Source organism: Triturus cristatus, chromosome 11, assembly GCF_964204655.1.
Source record: "Triturus cristatus chromosome 11, aTriCri1.1, whole genome shotgun sequence".
NCBI classification, from domain to species: domain Eukaryota; kingdom Metazoa; phylum Chordata; class Amphibia; order Caudata; family Salamandridae; genus Triturus; species Triturus cristatus.
The window spans coordinates 567,500,959-567,521,111 of NC_140594.1; the positions used below are offsets into that span (position 1 = coordinate 567,500,959).

Sequence of the window (20,153 nt, forward strand, 5' to 3'; positions counted from 1 at the left end):
CCGCGAGCTCCGTACAACTCTATAGGAAAGTCGCGATTGGAATTTTAAAGTTTAAGGACACTAAGGAGAGGACTTCAAGCAAACCCTTTGGAACATAGAAGGTTCTAAGGCCAGCACCCTTGAGAGTACCGAGGTCCCCTTGTTACCTATCCCAGGAAAGCCGGGTGCATAGGGGTCAAGTGGTGTCGGAAACACTTGTTGATTTCAATGGCGTGATGTGAAGAAGTGCTGCTGCCAGGAAGATGAGAAGTGTCCAGTGTGATCCAAGCCTGGATCAGAGCTGAGGAGAACCTGAAAGCAGAGGGGACAGAGTCTGGGTCACTTCACAGTGACCAGGGGCACGATAGACAAATGCCCACCGATGTCTTGTGTTTCAGGTGAGAAGAGGTGAAGCTTGACTCTGCAGCCACGGGGACCAGGAGACGTCGACCAACGACCAAAGTCCGCAGGCGAGCTGTCCCACGAAGGAGGTCGAGTGCTGGGGAGTCAGTGTCTGGATTGAACGCCAACAAGCCTTGGCAACTGCAACCCATGCAGTCAGAGAAAAGATGCTTCAGCGAGGACCAGCAAGGTCCTGGGGACTCCCCAAGCGATGGAGAATCAGGGCACGTCTGGAGCAACCAGGAAAGCCCACTGAAAGTTAAAGTTCCCTTCTCAGGGACCCACAGGTCGATGGACCAGGGATCGCAAAGGGACCTCAAGCTGAATCACAAAATACCAGCCCACGGAACACTCGTGGAGTGTAGGCCGGAAATCTTCCGTGGAAATACTGCTCGGGTCTGGACTACAAGTAGCCCAAAGCACAGCCTCCGGGATCGCCAAAAAGCGTATGCTGCTGCAAATGGTCACTGTGCACAGGGGTACGGGTTGCGCGGTCCCCACAAGGGCTGCAGGTCTCAGGTTTGCTGAAAGCACTAGTCAACCTCAGGGACACATGGGAACCCACCTCCTGTGTTGCAGAAATCTTCTGAGTCCTCAGGAGCTCGGGAGATGCAAACTGGTCAGATGCGTTTAAGGTTCCTGCCTTGCAGGGGAGTAACTCCTCTACTCCAAGGGAGATTCTTCAGTCATCCAGCGTAGTGTAGATAGTCGAAGTACTTGGTTTCTGTAGCAGAGTTTCGTCCAGGTAAATCTAAAGTCCTGTAGTCAGGGGTTCCTACTTTATACCCAAGGAAGGGGTGGGGCAAACTCTGGGGACCCACCTATGGGAGGGTCAGGACAGAGGGGTGGCTACACCCATGTCTTTTGTCCAGTTTCACACCAGAGCAGGAGCAAATGGCTCCTGCAACCGGTTTGAGCTGGACTATGCATAGGGACACCAAATGTGCCCCCAGTGCAGACATTAAAGCACTCTGAGTGCACCCACCCAGCCCCAATACACTAAAGCCTGTCTGGGAGGTGGTCAAACCTCCCTGTGACAGGAAACCTATTGTCCAGCCTTCCCCTGCCGCAGTTTCGTCCAGCAGCAGGAGGGTAGACTCGTGTCTGTCAGCATCCATTTTGTGATGCCAGGTTCTGTTAAGCTGGTACCGGGTGTACAGGTGTTGTCATATTTCTCCCTCTAGGAGTGTGGAATCATACCTCCCACACCAGTTACTGGTGTGGAGGTATGATTCCAAGGTGTTTGACACCAAACACAACATGTTTCCATGCAGCCGTTTTAAAGTTAGTATTTACCGCAAGGTTATAATGCACTTAAGAGTATATGGTTGGCTGCATCACAAACAACCCCGAAATACAGGTTCCGAAGGCTGCAGAGGGCTCTGCTCATGCAGGTGCACCCTCTCACATAAAATCCAGCACCCTGCCTTCAGGATTGATAAGGACAGCCATAGGTGTGACTGATAGGTTTATATGTGCAGTGATATGGAGTAGATACAGTGAACCTATATCTAAGTAAGGGGTGCATGCACCACTTTACACAGACTGCTGTAGCAGACCTGTTGTGTCATTTTTAATGGTCTCTCAGGGGTGGCATAATACATGCTGCAGCCCCTGAGAGGCCTCTGGGGTACCTATGCCCTGGGTACATAGTATACCATATACTAGGGACTGATAAAGGTACCCCAGTATCCAATCAGGAGTTTACCTAAAGTACATGCAATCAATTTAGAGGAGAAAGCAGCTAGGCTGGGATCCTGGATAGCAGGATCCCAGCCAGTCTAAGTTGAAAACATTGAAACATCAGCAAAAAGTGGGGATAACTATAAGAAGCAGATCCTACTCTCCTACAGTGTTGTCCTTCATGATGACTAGGGTGTTTTTCTCATCCTGTGATCTTTCACTGCACCGAAGCCTATACTGGAGCAAAGAGAAGTGGGGGACAGAAGGCTCTACCTTCCCTGTTGAGACATATTTTCAATCCAGAAATTCTTGTTTCAATCAACTTTACCAATTTTCCAAAAGAAAACATTACACCTGACCAAGGTAGCTCATGCTTAAAAATGGGCAGTATAGCGGGTAGCTTTATATACTGTTAATAATACTGAAGTCAAGCATAGGGTTTGTCAACACTAGATGGCAAAATAATGTGCAGCATGTGAATCCAGAAAGTTCTGCATTCTGCAAACCTTCTCATACCGGTATGTAACATTCTCATTTTGGGCAATTGTGATCACTCATTAAGTAATCACACTCACCCGTCATGGCCCCGTCTCCCTCGATTAATCCTTTGCCCTTCAAACCAACTAAGCCCCTATAAAACCAGTGGTCCTTTTAATTCTGTGTCTTTGTGAAGAACCTTATATGGTCTTCCTTCTTTCTCATTCATTAAGACCGCTGTTATTGAGAACCCCTAAATCATCTTCTGTGCTTAAGTCTGTAAGCCACAACCTTCCCCTTGGTCGGCTCGTTATTTTTTTGTCCTTTGTCTTACATTTTCTGAACCTCTACTTGAAAGTGCCACTTCTACAATAAGATTTTAACTGGTTGCAGGTTTGAGAACATGTATGTTTTTGTTCATCGTCAACTTCTTTTACTGGCAAACCAATTCCAGCTGTCAACCCTAAATTCTTCCTGTACTGGTTCCAGTGCTTGCCTCTTCCTGGCTCAGCTGAAGTCTGGGGAAAGAATAGCTGCAAGGAGTTGTACAGTAGTGTCTTCTTATTCCTTAATTCACATTCAATCCAGTCCTGCACTCCAGTCATATCGTAATCTTTGAGTCCTTTGTGCCAATTTGATTACTTCCAGTTCATAATTGCACAGTACAGACTGGAACCCCCCCCCCTAGTTTCTCCTTCCAAGACCTCAAACACATGGACAAAACCCCTCTAAGGTCTCAAGATCCTTCCTCTTTCAGGCAGCCCAGGTCTTAAATGCAGCTAACTTCGTTATGTTTCTCCATGTTGTCAAAGTCAAAGAACAGCTTTAGTTGATTGTTGTACAATACAATCATAAAAATTTACAATAGACATCTCATAATTACAAATTTAGTTCATCATTAGGCCTATGCTTAAAATGAGTTCTAAATGCCCATCAAAAAATAAAAATTGGTTAAAAACGGAATAAAATCGTAACGCATGGGGCGCATTTAAAGCATGCCAAAAAGATGCTGCGTAAATCAGTTAATTAACAATAGATTTTCTGAAGCTAACCACTTTTTTCTAAAAACATTACATGCACGTTATCCAAAATTTGTAGAGCAATGAACGCTGGGCGGCACTGTCTAATCCCCATAGATTTCAAGACAGGGAGAATTCACACTTTCTTTATGTGACAATAAAATCTACAGAAGAAAACAACATGGATGGTTGATTGTTTGGAGGAAGTGTCACAGGGACACGGAGTCATTGTTCGTGACCAGTCATTCACAGAAGGAAAACTTACAATTCTATGCACTATTCCCAACCTGAACCTTGTTAATAGAAATCTGTTATAGCCTCCAAGTACAATTGTTAAATATGGTTGAATGCTAAAAACACTTAAAATAAGTTGATTTTCTTGTACAGTGGGTTTCAGAATCTCTGTAGTCAACCGTGACAAATCCACCATCATTTAGCCTTCCTTTTTAAAATCTTTCCTACGTACCACTCGCATTGTGGTTGGATCAGTAAAATATCTGGGTGGCCCAGATTCTGCATAAAATCACGGACATATCTAACCGAAGGAATCATTAAAACCTTTTCCATCTTCAAAATATATCCCTGTTTAATTTATCCTTCTCCTTGGTCCATACCCAATGCCATAAGAGACCCGGCTTAAGTTTTATAAGATCAGACAAGTGTGATAAGCTCAGTTCTGCGTGGCAAACAAATGACGAGGTACTTCTAGGTACTGATAAAATGTATCTCAAGAAATTGTTTTCCACAGTCTGAAGTGGTTCAGTATTAGCCATACCCCACACCCCTGCTCCATACATTGCTGTCAGAATACTTTTGGCCTGATAAATCCGCAAAAGCTCCACAGGGGGTTTTCTCCCTATTTTTTTTTGAGAACTGAGCAAGTGCGGTAATAGTTCTTAGGAAGGCTAAATTTTTTAATAAGACGACCTGGGTCCACATGTCATCCTCGTGGAATAATGTTCCCTAAATACGAAAATGTCTTAGTTGCCTCTATTGTTTTGCCATCCATAAACCTATCCCGGCACTTTCGGCTCCCTCTGCCACATCTCATTACGAACTGCTTAGAGGTATTCACCAGGAGTCCTAAATTACTCAAATCAGTAAAACCATTTAAAACCTTTGGTAAACCTATTTGTGTCCGTGACATTAGCACCGCGTCATCGGCATAGAGAAGGGCAGGTATCGGGCGCCCATTTACCTGAGTGTAGTTGTTCTGTTCCTTAACCAATGCCACTTCTAGACCATTTAAGTGAAGATTAAAAAGAAAGGCGGCCAAGACACAACCTTGCCTGAGCCCCCTTCGAATTGGGATCGGGGTGGTACACCCGCCGCTGATGCCAAATCGTACTCTGGTCTTAGCATTCCAATAAAAACATCTCAGGAAATGAATGATATGTGGATCTACGCCTATCTTATCTAAAATCTCCCAGAGTTTAGCATGTCTAACTGAATTGAATGCAGAGGTGAGGTCTACAAAAGCTAAGAATAATCTTCCTTCTTTTACTCATGTATATTTTCCCACCAATCGGGCTAAATTTAAGCCCTGTTCAGTGGTACACACACCTTCTCGGAACCCAAATTGAAGATCTGAAAGAACATTGTTATCCTGTGCCCAAACATTTAGACGTGCTAAAATTATGCGACCCACTACTTTGGTCAGTGAGTCCAGCAGCAAATTTGGTCTGTAGCATCCAGGATCTTGACGGTTACCCTTTTTAAAAATGGGGACAATAATTGACTCTACCCAGGTAGGCAAAAAGAATACAGAACAACTTGCATTAACTACCTGTGTAACCACTGGTCCCCATAAATCCATGTTTGATTTGAATAAATCTGTTGGAACACTATCAGGTCCTGGGGCTTTTCCTCCTAATGTAACCGAAATGGCCCTTATCACCTCCTCCAAAGTAAATTGGAGGTCAGAGTATTGGGTATTATTGGCTGACAAAATTTCATCTAAATTATTATTAGCGTTGCCTTCCCCATTAAAGACCTTGGTAAAGTGTTGGATCCACTGATCCTCTGTAATAGCAATCTCTAATGTCGGACGCCCTTCCAACTTTAGAAAAGGAGCTCTAACTGCTTTCCAGAAAGTGCTGCTATCACGATTTAAAGCAGCCATATGCAGCGAGTCCCATGCTTCGTTTCTCAGGATTATTTTCCTTTCCTTAATTGCTGATTTATACATCCCTCTAGCATGTTTTATAACATCCTGATTTTTAGAGTTAGTGTGGAGGGCATTTTCTAAATTTGAATAAGCTTTGGTACACTTCGAGTTGAACCATCCAGATGAATTAACTTTACTTGATTTCTGTACATGCACTACCTCCCTCACCGAGCTGGATATGAATGAAAAAGAATCCAGGATATTTGTGGGAGTTGATGTATCACTCAAGCAGACTTCAAGTGCATTTGTACATTTATTTACCACCTGTTTAATAACATAGTCGGGATCAACCATGGACCATTTCAACGTGTAACCATTGTGCTTATCAAGAGCAATTGAGTCTAAGATCTGGTCACTTCTATTACTGTTAATTGGGTGATTCAAGCACATAGTGACTATCAGACATAGTGGAAAATGATCACTCAAGGAAATATCGTCAATGGGAAAAGAAAGGATTCTCGAAGCATAATTATTTGACAAAAGTATAAAATCTATAGTAGAGCACAAGCCCCTACCATTAAAAGTATGGCCCATTGCAGCGGGATTTGGGCACATGTCATTTACAAAACCTAAATCTAAAAGACACAACATCTCGTTAAATATCCCCCCCTGACTAGAGTGACAAAAATGTGTACAGCTAAAACCTTCTTCAGCTTTGCGGCCACAGTTATTACTCTCAGAATGCGAGCATAGAACACAATCAAAATAACAACTGTTTTTTTGGCAGATTTTCCTCATAAGGATTGTACATCACTACATAGCTTTTTAATAACATCATCAATGCTAAGTGCTGGGATATTGTTGTAAAAGTTAATCAAAATCAAATGTTGCTTACTGTCTAGTTCAATCTTGATTAGCTGATAGTAGATGTCCTCTATATAAAGATCAGCCTGAACATTTAAACTATTGGATATATAAGTACAGAGCCCACCTTTAGGTCTTCCTCTATGACCTTCAATTGCCCTAGTATGTAAGGTTTTAAAACCATTGATGTGAATCGCATCTCCAGTCCATGTCTCCTGGAGACCAAGGAAATTTTGTTTTAATAGGAACTCACACCAAATGGGCTCACTCAACTTTGGGCACAAGCCAGCAACATTCCAGGACACCATGTTACAAAGGACTTTCTTGTTAGTGATGTTTAGACAGTTGCACAATGTGGGTGTCATTTCCGGGATATCTGCAGTATCCGATACTTGTACTGAGATTATGTTTGAAGTTTTCACTCTAGAATCTTCCTGGTTCTTAATAGTGAATCTCATACAGTCTTTCTGTGGTGCTGGCTCGCTATTCGGCATTTCAGTGGTGGGATAAACTGGGATAACTCTAGAATCTTCCTGTTTCTTAATAGTGAATCTCATACAGTCTTTCTGTGGTGCTGGCTGGCTATTCGGCATTTCAGTGGTGGGATAAACCTGGGATACGATTATCAGATAAGGATAACTTTGGATCAAAAAGTCAATCAATATCTTCTAGGGGATTAAAGATATCATAACGGTTGTTTATTGGTACCGCATAGGAATTTCACCTATTCTTTAGGGGTAACCTTCCTCCCTGATCGTAATGTGAGACAGTGGCGGGTTGGTAAAAGATCCCCAGGGGTAAGATGTTAATACCATTTGGATCAACCTGCCAATTCCCTGCCCTGTCAAAAATATGCTGGAACAGTCTGGGAGACCCAAAGTTTGGAATCACACAGTCACCTTGTAGGCGCTTTATGGACCTACCTATCCATGATACCCTATGGACCATTTTAAACTCCGAAAAGAGAATATTCGTTAGACCAGTTCTAGAGCTCACTAAATGGACTGCTTTGTTGCGTAGTGTAGACCACTGTTCAGGATCATTTGAAGCTAGTGGTGTATATTTATCGCCGGTGTGTACATGTTTCGCTGGGCCAGGGGCATGATTGTGGAGACAGACAGAGCAACTGGGTGTGGTCGGTCATGCTGGCGCCCGCCGTTCCTGGTCTCGCCTGGGGCCGCTTTGTGCCCAGTCATCCAGCAACGGGACCGGTATTTGGTTGCAGTAGGCCCCGGGGCACTGCGTCATTAGACCAGCAGCTGGGCTCTGCAGTGCTTTGAGACGTGGGGCGGAGCTGACCGGCGGGAGCCCTATATCAGCTGTTGATGCGCTGCTGGCGGTGTCCTCTGAGAACCACAGCGGACTCTTCTGAGGCGGTGAGTGGGGAATGAAATGGCAGCCACATACGATCCCTTTGTGGGCTTTGGGGATCTTCTGGCAGCTAATCTGGTTCCCAATAAGTGCTCGACAGTCTACTTGATAGTCTGAACTCCTTGAGCCTGACCCTGAAATGGCGCACACCTTGGTACTCTCACCGTTGTGGGAAGATGTCCAATTAACTGAAGGGGCCCAGATGCTGTCCCAGGATAAATGTCATAACGGAGTTTAATGAAGCCATAGAACTTGAGCCATGCTCAGCTGACTTTAAGATGGCAGCCAAGCTTCAAACCCTTATCTATCCTACCATCCTCGCCATCTCCTCCTGCCCGTCTCTTGACTCAAAACCTTTGGCCACTTCCTGATCTTCACTCATCCAGTGGAGCCTCAACCATATGGCTGATTCCCGGTGGAGCTGCACCGACAGCTATTGGGGAGATTGGCTCTGGCACACCGCTATGCCCGTCACCTACCCAGCTGGACTTCGGACATATGTTCTCGCCGCTTCCTCCGCTGTTGTTTTCTTCCTATTGATCATTTGATCCTTTGGCCCTGGACAAGTATCTCATCTTTGACGCCTATTTGCGGGGAACAAAACGTTCCACCGCCTGTGGAGACCTAGCTTTTTGACCTTTGCCCGGTGGAGCTTCCTTGTTAGCTATAGAGGAGATGGGCTGCGGACTTTCCCTCGGCCGTCACCTACCCAGCCGGACATTGGGCAGATTTTCCTTCGTCTCTCCATCGTATCCCCTCCCTGTTACCCTTACTTTACCCCTCTCACCCTTCTACGCACCACTAATCAACAGATGTAACATGTAAATCTTATGGTTTTTTTGTAACAATGTTTTTTATAACCGATGTAATTTTCCTCATGTAAAGCGCTCTGATACCTCTGGGTCTAGCCAGCACTATATAAAACTCAAGTAAAATAAAAAAAATAAAAAAATAGTGGTGGAACATTTGCTAATACAACAGTGTATGGGGTGGCTTCTGAAGGGGGATTTAAACTCAAACTATTAGGAAGATCATTAGCTACCCTTTGTTTCGCGCCCTGCACGTGCGACTCTCCAGTGTTACTTATCACCGCCCCATCCCTATGCTGAATGTGTAATATGGGACGAGGTCTCCCTTCTAAATGTGGGGAGCTGGTATATGCTGAATCAGTTGTAGTGGAAGGGACGGCTTAAATATTAGAGCAGGGTTCATTAGTTGTGAGATCGTCTCTTACGTTACTCAAAGTCCTCTTCGGCGGAGGCATAGGCCGAGTGGCTGCGCCCCCACAGTTGCATGTATCGGGATTAACTGACCGTACTTCAGAGCCAATTTGCTCTAACTTATTCATCCTTTCTTCTATTTTGCACAATATCTGCAGTAATGGGTCTAGTAGAGTAGATATCATTAATTCTAATTTTTTACATAAATTGTCCTCTCTTGTCCATAGCGTGCTCGTATTAGTATTGGGGGTAGTAACCATGGGCAATGATGTACTACTAGGTATGACACAACTGTCAGCAGTACTGACATGTCCGTCAGGTTTATTACTCAGACTTACACTTTTTGATTTCTGAGCCTGTGTTTTTTTCTTCCTGGTGACAGGGTCCTGCCCTTTAATTAAACTTGCCTTCTGCCCTCTCGTGCTTACTCCATGCTTACAAGCTATAAGCGGATGGTCATTAGTAGGCTTCACTATGGGATTAGTTTCGTCAATTTGCAAATCATTGGGCATTACACCTGGGGAATTTTCTAAATCAATGACTGTGCCGGGGTGCTGGAAGAGCTGGGATTGAGGCTCCAGAGACAACTGACATTCTGTGAGCTCTATCTCATGCATGAGGGCAGATTCTGCTTGGACAAGAAAAGCATCAAGAGTCCCTACCACCCCGGCACCCACCCCTGACTAATGCCTACTCATATTCAACTAATTATGAGACAACAAATAAAGGAACAAATACCTAGTCACACAGTACCTCCTAGCCCACACGTATGGGTGGACAGGTCAAACAGTCCATAACCAGTTCGGGTTCTGACGGGCGCAGACGGGCCTGCCCTTGGCCCGGGTGCGACCCGGGCTGCGGGAGGTGGACGGAGCTTATATCGCGCCTCCAGGCGCGGGTGCAGCATCACGGTGGCGTCTGGGCTGCTGGGAAGTGGAGTTCAGCCGTTCCCCTCACGGTGCGTGGCAACCAGCGTTGGCCATTCCCCTCACGGCGCCGGGCAATAGGCAGAGCAACAGGTAGGAGCTGTTCCCCTCACGGCAGCGATCCCGGTAATACCAAGTCTCCATGTTGTCAACGTTTGATCCCAGGCCTTCGTTCACTTTGATGAGCCTAGCATATAGTTTTATTATTGTAATGTGCACAATCTATCATTAGTACGGCATTGTAAAGTCTTGTTTGTCTATTTCCTTCCTCTCTTCCAGAGTGGCCAGCCACAACTCTAGTCCGACTTCCACTGTTTTAGATGTTTCCAGTTCTGGACCAGCGTTTAATTCCCTTTTCCTTTTCTGGAGCTTTTCCAGTTCCTTCTGCATTCAAAGGGTAGCTGCCATCAGAGAGCCACTCTGAATCCTTCTTGGTTTTCTGCTTCACCCTGGGGAAGAATTCTTTCATGTGTCCCTTTTGTGCAGGATTTCTCCTAGGGCCAAGGGAAACCTTGAGCTCACTTTTAGAAAGTGTTTCACTGGAAGGGGCTGTAATTGTGGAATGCGCTCAGTGGCATTAGCCATCCTAATACGGAAGCAGCGCTCTACACAGTAGCTGTCCATGTGCTTACATGATCACTTAAATTAGGCCACAACAAACTTTACTCCTAATTCATAGCCTTTTTGGCTACTGTCTTAACAATGCTGCCACCAGCCTCTGTCTCTTTATAAAGGGTTGTTCTTATTTGTCACTTTTCAGAAGCTTCCTGTGGTTTGGCTCCATACTTGTCTGACCAGAAGACATCCTTTTCAGACATTGAGGCTTGGCTCCATTGCCTCACTTTAAGATGGTTGCTCCTGAGGCTCGTTGTAGCCTCTAATTGTGGTGTTATATGTGCTTTCAATATTAAGTGTCCTCCTCATTCTGATCATTTGGACAATGTGCGCCATCCTCTTCCATCCTTCCAGACTAGGAAGCTGTTCCCTTCTGACATATCACTTGTGGAGTAACTGATCTCTCGCCACTAAACAAAGAGGTCCAAAGCTGAGGGTTTCGGTTGTGACTGGGCAGTTCCAGTGGGTGGAAGGAATAGGCTAAAGATGCTCAGCTGCAACTCAGATACCAAAAACATCAGCAAATCACGTACATAGAGCTATTCTGGGTAGGATCACCTTCCCTCAAGCTCCAACCTATTGTCTTGGGCAATGGGAAAAGCCTTCAGTATACAGAAGAAACCTGCTGAAGACAAGCGCTCATGAGAATTGCATCTGTCTTGCTGAGTTGCAAAACCATATCCCGATATTCCTGCCTTTGATGCTATGTAGCCTTTGCAGCATTGAATGGGGAATGATCCCAGCATTCCAGTGATGATAACAGCCATGGAGGTATCCTGCCAGGGCCAGTGGTTTTTGTCACCCTAGGTAATGTAACATTTTGCAAACACTCCCCTAAGGTCCCAGCAATGGGCCACATTTGATACATTCAGAACCAATATGCATCTCCTTTGATGCGCTCTGATCCTGCTGCTCGGTATAGTACTTAGGTTGTGCTGACCCTGCATCTCACCGAAATTGTGGCCCTATTTTGTTTGTTCCCGGTGCTGCTTTTTTTTGTTGAGTTTTTCGAGCTACTGAATATTTTCATCAGTCTACAGTACCTTTTGTATGTGAGCCACAGACATGGTTTTCTTTTCTGCTTGATGGTTTTGCTTTGTTTTGTTACAGAGTATACTCCAGGAGGTTTCTTTCTTTCTCTTTTAAATCAGTGTACTATATCTGACCATAAAATGGAGTAAACACCCCACCCCCTCCACGCACTCCAAGTGTTAGCAATGCAGAGTGTGTGCAGGATGGGTTAGTCTCTCTTCGTGACAGAGCAGACTGAGTGCATGTACAAGTAAAGCAGGATTTAGAGGAGAAAGGGACACGTGGTTCGCAAGAGGGTAGGGTTAGTACGGTAATACTGATGATAATAAGTGTGATCTGTTGCTCTGCTGATCAAGTCTGCCGACAACCTCATAACGTCACACGCTGTGAGAAGCTGCAAGGTATTGCATGGAGATACTCGCCTCCGCTTCTTCATTCTTCTGCTCCGGAAGATCGTGGACTGCAGCCCCGGTGTCCCTAAGGGTGAAAGGCTAAGGACAAAGGCTCTTTGAGGACCCTAGCTTCCCCCCGGGCCTCGTGGGATGACTGCAACCGGCTGGGAGTGGAGGGGGCAGCAGCGGAGGGATGCAACTGCAGCAGGGGAGCGACAAGGCAGTAAGGCCAGGCCTGCGATAGTGGCAGATCACCATCGGTAGTAACCTTGCTAACCCTACTCTCTTGCGAATATCATGGCAGCCAGTGTGCTCGCCCTATGGCCCAAACTTCATAAAAACAAGTTATCAAAATTTTTGTTACCCATCCCCGGAGCAGGTCAGAGGTACTTCCTATACTACAACCCCGTAGGCTTCCACAACCTGGCACACTAGAAATAGACACCAATTCAGTGCCACAAACAGTTAACACAACCGACCAGCAATCTTCTCCTTACGTCTCCCCATCAAACTTAAATATACTGCCAGAGCAACGATCGCTTAGAATCTCATCTGTTCCCCTAACACAAGCACTAATTTCTCACCAAACCATCACAGTAGATCAGTCAATCTCGAAATCAAGCCCCAACTTGACGACACTCAAAGATTTGAAGTTTTAAAAAAACAGTACTAAACACGATGCGTCTGAGGTTGTCTTATCATACAACTGCCTTTCCTGCAACTTGAAAAGGACCACTCACAGTCAACCAGGGGCTCCCCTGCAAGCTCCATGCTGACTGTAACCCAGCCATTATCCTCTCCCATGAAGGACCTTGCTTTTGCCTCTCTCTCACACAAATTATCATTCATCAGGGGCTTTTGTGCTGAATCGCCAACTCAAATTTGTAGTTCGAACCCAACCTTTGATACAGGGATTTAGCAACAACTCATCAATACGCTCAACACCACCGTCAGGACACTGGAGTACTAATCCATCCTAGAGGCACTACCTCAGTATACCTCACCATCGACTCACACTTTGGGCGCCTGAACGCCACGGTCAGTAGTCTGGTATCAAACACTCAAAACACAATCAACCCAACCTCATCCACTTCTATCAAGCACAGCTCACAAGACTTTGCGCAATTTTGTTAGGCAAAATATTTGCCTTACCGGCCATATTCAGCAACCTACTTCAGGAAATCAAACTGACGGGAAAGCCGTGACTCCCCCACCCTGCTCCCAACTGACTACGACACTAACAAACTACTCATATCCAGCACCACCGACACAAACGCAGGCATCTACGTCACCACCTCATACAATGCACCCTTCAAACAAGATGGTGGAACTCAAAGTGGAAGTCCATACAATATCTTTGAATTTTGAATCCTCAGACAATGGTCATACACCGAAACGTCATGCAGATACAGACTCAAGCGAGCAACCCAATGCAGCATTTAAGTCGCCACGCATGGTTGAAAATGTGCCCAGCAGCACTTCTGGACCCCAATGCTTAATCAACCAAGTGCAAGAGAAAGCACCTAAGAAAACAAAATAAAAAGCAGGACACAATTCAGAAGGCAGCAGACTAGGCCTCCAAGATAAAGAGCTCCTTTTAAGGAAAGAGCCCCACGATGAGTCAGACACACCTATGAATACGCAGGGTAGGGACATTGAAACCGCTACTGAGCCCCCTGCCAAATCAACACTGCTTCAAGCCACCATCAAGACACATCTTCCGGCCACCATAGAGACTGCTGCTCAAACCGCTACCATCTCGCAAGACTTGCCGGATCAAGAACCCCACCTCACAAGCAGCTTTCCACCAAACAGGGCCACGGATGCACTCCCCCCTTGTAATGGACTTTGTCAACTCCCAAATGGGATCAACCCTTTGCTCACAACTGCAAGTCATAATATAAATGAACAACTGAGAAACTGGACCATAAACAACCATTTCTCTCAACAACACCTTCGACCAACTCCAACATCGCTCCCACTCAAAATAATTTTCCGCCATCAACCACTTTCTTTAATGCCAATTTTGCACCCGGAATATACCTACCAAGGATCAAATGTCATAATGAATAGAGGAAACATATTCAAACTTCTAGCCTCTCACTCTAAACTCTGGCACCTAAACTCCACCAACATTGGGAGCATGCAGTTTATTCCTTCAGTCATACTTCCCCATAAGGAAGCAACAGCTGTAACCTGACTACACTTTCAGTGGCCAGCACCATATACGAAAATCACAAACTTCTAGAGGAAGTGGGGATTCTGATCACATTGCTGCCAATGGATCGATACCAACCCGCCCTCATTCAGCAAGACCCTGATAGCATCGCCTGTCAGCCTTCACCAGATCTAGGTAAAATTAAAAACTGTAGTAAGTTGATTTGTCTGCCAAGCACCTCAACCTTACTTAAAAATGCAAGAAGATCTCTCTACTCAACTGCCGCCAACCATAGGCAAGCACTAATCATCTCCACCCATAACCGAGAAGGGAGACTCAGCAAGCTTGCTACACCACCGCAGGAAAGTCATCAAGAGAACAGGGGCTGACTGGCTGGCTGCCACTCTGGCAGGTCCCTCATCTAACTAACTCATACTTAAAGGGAGCTCAGTTTCGACCCCTGGCACGAAGAACAAGCCCGACCCCATAAGTTTGCTATCCTGGAAAGTGGCTGGCCTTGAAAATATTGTAACAGATCTGGATGCAAAGTCTTTTTTTATGATCTCATGACATCATATGCATTCAGGAATTGTGGTGTGAAGAAGACACTCCACTAGAAGGCTACCGCAAGTTCTTCACTCCAGCCGGAATACAATCTACTGTCATGTCTCGGAGCCCTGCCTAACGATTGCAAGAGTATAAAAGGAGTGTAAACGCTCCCGAACGCGCTTAGCGTTCTAGTTCTTGGCCTCATTTCCGTCCGCATCATTGTGCCTGACTTCCGTTTTCCATTGCTTCCTGTTTCCCCTGCGCGTTCTCTTCGCCGGAGGACGAATCTGTTTCGTTCGCGTTCGGTAACTCAGGTATAGTTACCTCTGTTGGACTTTTCAAGTCCCCATCGTCGCTGATATTCCCTCCAGCATCCTTCCCTCTCCATCGGGAAGTTCTCAGGGATATCGATTCCGGAGTTCTTTCGCATCTCCGCCCACCGGGTGTTTCACCCGGAATCTCGGCGCCATCACCCCGCCGAACAGAGCTCAGACACCACGCTCTGCATCTAAAAAGAAAGGAGGCATTTGCATCTTAGCCTCGCTCCCATTCCCCTTTTTGTTTTAGTTCCTTATCTTACCCTTCCCTCTCTTGTTGTTCTGCCCCGTCCTCGCTGAGTCTTGTGGGGATTCCTCCACTGAGTTGTTATAAGTCGGAGATTACTTGGGAAGACTTGCGTGAACCACTTGGCTATATCGAATTTCCGCAACTGAACCACGGTAACAGCGCTTTGCGCTGCCTTTTTGTTTCTCTTATTATAACCATTATATTATGAGCTCCACTTTTTTCTGAGTTTGTCAGAAAATATTGTCTGTTTTTCAACTGTTTTTTCCCTTACTTCGACGTTTTACATCTAAGTCGGTAAGTGGCTGCCTTTTTTAGGCATTTTTGGGGATTTTTTCCAACTTAAAATGCCTTCTCTTTTCGATCCTTGCCCTGCTTGTGGCAAGAAGAAGGCCAGGACTGACTCTCATAGGGTCTGTATCCTGTGTCTACCGGAGGATCATGATTCCAAGACATGTACTCACTGCCAGAGCCTGTCCAAAAGAACTTTGAAGGACAGAGAGCGAATTCGCATTTATGGCCTGGCACAACCATCCAGAGGCCGATCTCCGGTGAGGAAGGGCTCCAAGAGGCCTAGAGATTCATCTAGAAGCTAGTCCTCTCGTCCTTCCGTCTCAGCGTCGGGCTCGGCGCTGAGAAAAGATGTTCCGGTAGGTCGTGTTTCCAAAAAGAGACTTTCGACAGCGGGCTCGCCGTCGAGAGCAGGTACGTCGTCGACGTCGAAGTCCAGACCGCCATCGTCAACTCGGCGACGATCGGCGTCGAGATCTAGAGCCTCTCCGCCGTCGTCAACCCGGCGACGTTCGGCGTCGAGAGACACCACCCCTCCGCCGTCGTCAACCCGGCGACGATCGGCGTCGAGGAGCAGGGAACCTCCGCCGTCGTCAACCAGGCGACGATCGGCGTCGAGGAGCAGGGAACCTCCGCCGTCGACATCTCGACGTCGATCGGCGTCGAGGAGCATGGACCCTCCGCCGTCGTCAACCAGGCGACGACCGGCGTCGAGGAGTGTCACCCCTCCGTCGTCGAGGGCACGATCCCCTCCGTCGTCGAGGCTCCATCGGCGTTCGACGTCGAGACAGCAGGAACCTCCGCCGTCGTCATCCAAGCGGCGTTCGGCGTCGAGGTTGGCATCTGCGCCGACGTCGAGAGTGGCAGCATCTCCGCCGGCGTCCCCGAGGCGTTCGGCGTCGAGGGAGAGAGGGCCTCCGTCGTCGGCTTCACATCGCCGTTCGACGTCGAGGCGGCATTCTTCGCCCACTGAGCATGGCCGCCGGTCCACATCGAGGCGTCGTTCGACGTCGAGAGAAGGGTCCCGGCGAGAAAGGAGACGACGCCACGGATCGACGTCAAGACCGCGCTCGACGTCGAGACAGGCCTCGGACAGGTCGGTGGTCCTGGTGACAGAGTCGGCGTCGCGCCATTCCTCCTCTCACTCAGGGGCATCTCCACGACCGGCAATTCCGCGAGAACCTGCAGGCCAACCCCGTAGGTCTTCCCCTCAGACTCAAGGGACAATTAATCTGTCGCCCAGATGGCTGCTGCCAGTACGTCATTGGCAGGACTCAGGGGCTACAAGGAGGCTGCGGGAATACGTCAGCCCAGTGCATGACTCTCCGCTGCAACGGCTGGTGGCGGCTGTGGACAGAGCTAGTCCCCCCAGGCCAACACGTCAGAAGTCTCCAGACGACAGGCGACGCAGATCGCGCTCCCCCAGACGGGAGGGGCGTTCATCTGGATCACGGGCTCGTGATCATCGCCGGAAGCGGAGGACTCCATCATCGTCCTCTTCCTCCTCCTCCAGGTCCTCCATCAGGGACTATTCACCCACGCTATCGGGCAGCCCAGTGTCCAGGGTCTCGCCCATTGACGACATCAACACCTACCAGGAGGTGTTGCAGCGGGGAGCGCAGAAGCTGGGGATTGAGATGTCTGTCCCCCAAGTCACCACGTCGGAGATTTTTGAAACACTTCACCAGAAGTCTGCCTCTCGTCCACTGCTGCCTTTGGTCCCAGGAATCATGGAACCAGTCATGGACACCTTTCTCACCCCGGCGACCGTCAAAGCGGTTCCGGCTCGTATCCTCAAAAAATACAAGCCAGCTACCTCTGACCCCGTCTTTGTGAAGATGGACCCGCCTGCGGACTCCGTCATAGTGGCAGCTGCAAGAAAGGGTCAGATGGCGTCGGCCTCCTCTTCCATTCCTCCAGATAAGGAGAGCAGAACCCAGGACTCCTGGAGACGCAGGGCCTGCTCTTCCGCTGCGGCATCCCTCAAAATCTCCAGCGCGGCGGCGCTTCTGGGCAGATACGATAGGGCTCTCTGGGACTCGATGGAGCGATTCAAGTCCAAGCTCCCCAAAAGGACTTTGAGGAGATTGTTACTGAAGGGGCTCTGGTGGCTAATCAGTCGATTAGCACAGCGGCGGATGGTGCGCTACTCTCAGCCCACTCTTACACACACAGAGTGTGCGCCAGGAGGTCGTCCTGGTTGCGGCTGACAGGGCTCAAGCCAGACGCACAGCAACGGATTTTAAACCTCCCGTTCTCTGGCAACTCCCTCTTCGGCACTCACACGGATGAGGAGATGGGGCGCATGAAAACTGAGCTGGACACCCTCAAAGCTGTGGGCTTGGAGAAGAAAAAGGAATTCAAGCGCCGTTTTCGACCCACCCAACGCAAGGGGCCTCAACAGAGGGTTCAAACCCCTCAGTGGTCTCAGAGCAAACCCCAAGGAAAATCGCAATATCGAGGCGGAAAGTCCGGCAGGGGCAGAGGTGGACACCAGCAACAGTCCTCCACTACCACAAGAGGAGGAAAGTCATGAGCTGTGGCTTCCTCTACGGCCGTTGCCCACTCCAGTGGGAGGAAGTGCGTCACAACATCTAGCAGAGTGGGACAGCATCACAAAAGATCGCTGGGTGCTGAATATACTGCGTCATGGATATGCGCTACGTTTTCGAGCGCGTCCCAGAGACATCCCGCCAAAGAGGTCCCGTCCTCACCACTTAAAACTGCTCCAACAGGAGGTGAGGGCCCTTCTGCAAAAACAGGCCATCGAAAGAGTTCCTCCTTCGCAGGTCGGAAAAGGAGTGTACTCCCGGTACTTCCTGGTGCCCAAGAAAGATCAAGAGCACAAGTTTTGGCCGATTCTGGACCTTCGTCTCCTAAACAAAGTCATCGTCAAGGAGAAGTTCCGTATGTTGGCGCTTCACCAAATATGTCCACATCTGCAAGTCGGGGATTGGATGTGTTCGGTGGACCTCCAAGATGCGTACTTTCACATTGCAATAGCGAAACATCACCGCAGGTACCTGCGGTTTGTGGTTGGAAGCAAGCATTACCAGTACAAAGTCCTTCCATTCGGACTCAAGTCGGCTCCGCGAGTCGTCACCAAATGTATGGCAGTGGTGGCAGCCTGCCTACACAAGCGTGGTCTCTTCGTCTACCCGTACTTAGACGACTGGTTGCTGAAGGCTCCATCCCAGCAGCAGGTGAAGAAAGACTTCCAAATCTGTCTGAGACAGTTGCACGCTCTCGGCCTTCACGTCAACATGGCAAAGTCCGTGCAGCAGCCCACTCAGTCCATCCACTACCTTGGCTCCGTTCTGGACACAAGCGTGGGAAGAGCGTATCCTTCGGGGGAGAGACTGTCTTCAATGAAGAGGAAATGCAGGCTTATGCAGCAGATGCGGAGGCCGTCAGCCCGGCAGGTAGCATCTCTGCTGGGTTCCATGGCGTCCTGCATTTTTCTAATTCCCAACGCCAGACTGCGAATGAGACCTTTGCAGCAAGCCCTGGAGGACCAATGGGATCAGTCCACAGGCCGTTGGGGAGATCGAATCTCTCTCTCCCAGGTGGCGAAATCTTCCCTAGCATGGTGGACTCGTCAGGACAATCTGTTGGTGGGAGTCCCGTTTCACCAGCCACTTCCGGTGCAATCGGTGGTGACGGATGCATCGCTGCAAGGTTGGGGGGCCCACATGGGGTGCCTCCAAATACAAGGTCGGTGGTCTGCAAAAGAACAGGGCTACCACATAAATATGCTAGAGCTTCGGGCAGTCCACCTTGCTCTAAAGGCGTTCCTCCCAGCAATCAAGACCGACTCAGTCCTGGTGCAGACCGACAACACCACGACTATGTTTTACCTGAACAAACAGGGCGGGACTCGGTCACGCCCCCTCTCCCTGGAGGCGCAGGCGATCTGGCACTGGCTGCTCGCCCGGAACCTCTCGGTAGTGGCAGTGCACCTTCCAGGGGAGTTGAATATCAAGGCAGACGCACTCAGCAGGCACTTCGAAGATCAGCCCGACTGGGTGCTGCACGACGACGTGGTGGCAGACCTGTTCCGTTGTTGGGGTCGTCCAGACATCGATCTGTTCGCAGACGACGAAAATTCCAAATGCCACGCCTTCGCGTCCAGATTCCACCGTCCAGGGACCAGGGGGAATGCTCTTTTGATGGATTGGTCCGGGACATTTGCCTACGCCTTTCCGCCCCTGCCTCTGATTCCGAAGGTGGTATCCAAGCTGCTCAGATCCGACATGAAGATGATCCTCATAGCTCCGGACTGGCCGCGCCAGTGGTGGTACCCGGACCTTCTTCATCTCTCAGTTCGACCTCACAGGCGGCTGCCTTGCAGGCCGGACCTGCTGTCCAAGATGGGCGGGAGGATTCTGCATCCCAACCTTCCCTCACTGAACTTAACAGCATGGCTCCTGAGGTCCTGCAATACGGACATTTAGGTCTACCACCTGACTGCATGCATATTCTCAAGGAAGCGAAGCGACCCTCC

At 48.3% G+C, this 20,153-nt stretch overlaps 1 protein-coding gene across 1 annotated transcript in view; it reads left to right on the forward strand.

Moving 5' to 3' along the window:
• The window catches only part of TFDP2 (transcription factor Dp-2), a 421,645-nt gene that overhangs the window by 365,136 nt on the left and 36,356 nt on the right, over positions 1-20,153 (forward strand). The gene's annotated exons all lie outside the window — the stretch shown is intronic.